We start from the raw sequence: 4,538 nt of genomic DNA on the forward strand, positions 1-4,538 counted from the left end.
ACGAGGCTGACTTTCGTCCCCTTCAATAGAGAGGCGCCACTAGATAACATGTTTTTGACGTGGCTTCAACGGGCTTCCGTTAGCTCCGTCCTTGACCTACGTCCAATGCGGTACTTTCATGCAGAGAAGCTAATATTACATTGCCGGGTGCTGCGGATTCCTTATATCAAATTCACTTGAATATATAAAGTTACAGTGTGTTACAGGACATTTACGACACACAGAATCTGGAAATGATTGAATTTTATATCAGTTATTAAAGACAAAAAAAATCAAAAAAAATCTTTAAATGAATTTTGTATCAGTTATTAAAGACAAAGAAATCTGTAAATGAATTCATATCAGTTATTAAAGAAAAAGGAATTTATAATGCATTCTGCATAAAAGAATGGCATATTTGAAAATTCAAAGTACATTAGAGATTAGCCACATGGTACAAAGTACATTATACCTTCCCAGATCACTCGCATGTATAAAGTACATTTGTAAACACTGCAGGTACATGTAAAGTAGTTATGGAGACGGAAAACTTCCCAAACAACACCCTCTCTTTCTTACTTCACACAAGTATCTTAGGAGTCTCACTCACTCTCTTATTTCCTGTCATTCTACAAACGGCTTTAATTTTACCTCTATCGATATCTTTACCGCTGTCAAGTGAATGTGCAATGGCCACTTAAAAGTATTTGGATTTTATAATGACTTGGGTTGTCAAATATTTCCTGTTTCTATCAATTTATGGCGTGTTGAGCAAGGGTCAACTCTGCTTTCTGTCTCTTGTCTTATCGATTTATTATAGTAGTTCTAGTTAGCAGAATATTTAGAAACTATACAGGAATTAAAAAAGGTGTGAAACATTGATAACGATACAATAAAGTGATCACAGAGCGACCCAGAGCACTAAATACTAATTAAATAGCTAAATGTTGCTGAAATATGACCAGATTTAGTAGAAAAGGAATTAATTGAGAAAGAGAGATTTTCCTGAAGCAGGCTGTTATATATACACACGATACAGGTATGTATACTTCTTTCTGCTTCCTTGAAATCAAGAGGCCTATGGGCCTTAACGGTCACCTGGGTATGTATATTTTTACGCTTTAGAGATCAGTGTGTTGCGTGTTTTATACTTCTCAATTTTTATACGTTGTACTATAGATATATTGATATAACGATCATCACGTCACAGCATAGGCTATTTCATATTTGAGTTCTAAAAAGGCAAATGATTTTTCACAGTTTCATTGCTCATTATAGGTAATCGTGTAAACAATCCTAAGATCTGCGATGAAGATGGAGTGATTCACACGGATCGACATGGCGTAGCGGAAACATTTGCAACATTCTACAAGAAACTTTACACTCCATTGGATGAAGATAATTTTGACAACGAATTTCAAATGAAAATCGAGAAGTTCCAACATTTAAAAAACGAAAGTTAGCTAGACTTCGGTTATATACCAGGAGGCAAGATCACATTAAAAGAAACAATCACCGCTATTGACACCTTAAAACTATGAAAAGCACCTGGAGATGACTTGTTGACAAATGAACACATAATACATGGTGGTAAACTACTTATCTCCTGTCTTCTAAAGTTATTTAACGCAATTGTTAATTGTAGTCATGTCCCCGTCTACTGGAAACGCGGTCTGATAGTTCCGTTATATAAAGGTGGCAATAAACCTAAAGATTTCTGTAACAGTTACAGACCTGTAGCTTTATTGCCTTGCTTTTTTAAGCTTTTTGAAAAAGTTATCTACAATCGTATTACTAAGTATGTTTTACATAGAAAAGATTTTCCCAACACTCAACAACAAGGTTTCCAGAAAGAATTAGGTTGTCTGACTGCATCGTTCAATCTACATGAAACAATTTTTCTTAATTTGGAACAAGGTAGTAATGTTTACGTGGGTTTTCTTGATATTAGCAAAGCATTTGACACGGTATGGAGGCCTGGTCTTATGTTTAAGATATACGAACTTGGCATTAGGGGCAAATTATGGTCACTTATTAACCAATGTCACTAAAATACAGCGAGTTCAATTATTGTAAACCAAACCCAATCAGATTGGTTTCCTGTTAACCAAGGTGTTAGACAGGGCGGTGTGCTTTCCACCTTTTTGTACCTTGTTTTTATTAATGATCTTATTCATGAACTACAGTCGGGTAGTCTAAATACTGGCGTACGAGATATCTCTAGCAGCTGCCCCTCTTTAGCTGACGGCTTGTCATTAATTGGCATATCACCACTATCGCTCCAAACAATGTTGAATATCGCATACTACTCCAGTAAATGGCAATTTACATTCAATGCGTCCAAATCCTGCATCTTGCAATTGCGAGTTAAAGGAACAAAGTTAGACAAATTATCGTGGCAGTTAGGTCCTTCCAAAGTGACATGCGAACAATCCTATAACAATCTCGGAATTGTTATTAACCACAGATGCAAACTCTCGGACAGAATACAGGGATCTTGCAACAAAGGGCGTAAATCTTACTTCGCACTATCCGATCTTGGTACGCAGTTTCTTAGCCCAATGACAATGTCTCATTTGTACAAAACGATCGTACTACCATCAGTGCTTTATGGATGTGAACTCTGGAGCAACATGTCATCTGTTGATAAAGTTCGACTTAAAACATTCCAACACTTTATTTGCAAAAACTCCCTTCATTTACCAAAGTTATGCAAGTCAGATATGTGCGAATCATTTTTCAATGTTGTACCCATATGTGCTGAAATTGACGTGCGGAAACTTTTATTCTTTGGAAGATTATGTCGTCTGAATCCAAAAACATTAACGAAGTCAATATTTCTCGCAATACTATTTTCCCATCTGTACAGTCTCTCCGATGTTCATCCTGGTTTTATTCCCGATATTGTGAGGACTCTCCAATCATATGATCTTGTTTCCCATTTATAGAAATTTCTGGAGGATGGATCCTTCCCTTCGAAACTGAACTGGAAGAATATGGTACGTGGCAGAGTCATGACCTCGCATCTACCTCAGCGTCAAATACGAATGTTGCACGACCGTGAATTTCTTTCCTTTATACAAATTTTCTTGGACTCAAAACCGTCGTCTATCTGGTTTTTAGCAAAAAAACTACAAGGAAATTGAACTCTGCAATTTCATATGCAAACTGTGTACCAATACGTGCTCAATGGACCAATTCCAAAATTGCTCTCTTTGTGGAAGGTCTTTCTCTAATGTGTTTCAACATTCCTCTTGCGAATGTCCTGCAACTGCAATTATTAGGAACAATTGGTGGAACGTGATCACAAACTGTTTTGACATACGCCTATGTGCAGAGTTATGCGGATTGACAGAAAATGAAATGTTTCTTGTTCTTCTGGGGCGGTATACAATACACGAAACCAATAATCAAACCTTCCGCTTACTGAACTTCAATCTTGTTCGAAGCGCAGCTGCGCATTACTAGAGACTAGAGAGCTCTGGCTCAGTTACAGGTATCGCCTCCCTAGCTGTCAGACACCATGCCGTTATCTGTCCCATATCCATCACATACTTTAAGGGTAGTGTATATATGTTTATTCTTCTATATTCTTTTTGTTTGTATATATATATGTCTATTCAAAATGTAATATTCATGTATATGTAATTGTATATTAACTTATATTGCAATATCTCCACATGGAGGAAATAAAGAATGAATGAAAGAAAGGGGTAATAAAAATCACATCGTTCATTATAATCACCAACAGTTTGTCTGTTTGATATCCAGTAGTAAAGACGATTTTTATATTGCATTTTCAATATATTTACATAATGTTTCTGGTCAATCTAGTCTCACCCTGGTACCTGAACCACGGAGCCATGAATTTCACATTTATGGTATAGGACTCATTACTCATTATACTCATGCAAACATTTTCCCTCCGTAATATCTAGAAGTAAAGATTTTCGAAGATATAATGCATTTTCAATACGTGTATAAAACAAACTTAGCTCCGTCCTGGAGAATGAACCCTGAACCCAGGGGCAATGAATTTCATAGTGTTTGGTATAGGGCTCATTGCTCATCATACATTTTTAATCATGCCAACAGTTTGACAGCTTGATGTCCAGAAGTACAAAAGAAGATAAACATGTGATGAATTTTTGATACATGATCAACTTAAACTCACTCCGTCTTGGTATACATGTGTAGGGCTAGTTCATTTTAATCAATAGTTTGACCGCTTGATGTCCAGGAGTGCAGAATAAGACTTGAAGATTACATTAATTTTGTTGAATTTGGCCACACCCCTCAGACCCCAGGGAGGTGTGGTCAATGAAATTCACAAGTTTTGTTCCCCATTTCTCATATATGTTATTATACAATTATCAAAATTGTTTGAACTTGGTCAATCCGTTCTAGAGAAACTGAAAATGTTCAAAACGACTGATGTACGACAAAAAACTGATAGCAATAAGTGACCTAAACTGACTGGAGCATGTTGACAATATTTTTTCAAAATCAAATTCAGTGACACATGGATTGCATGATTTTGTTTTTGTATAATCAAGTAC

This window comes from Ostrea edulis, chromosome 3 (assembly GCF_947568905.1).
Source record: "Ostrea edulis chromosome 3, xbOstEdul1.1, whole genome shotgun sequence".
NCBI lineage: Eukaryota > Metazoa > Mollusca > Bivalvia > Ostreida > Ostreidae > Ostrea > Ostrea edulis.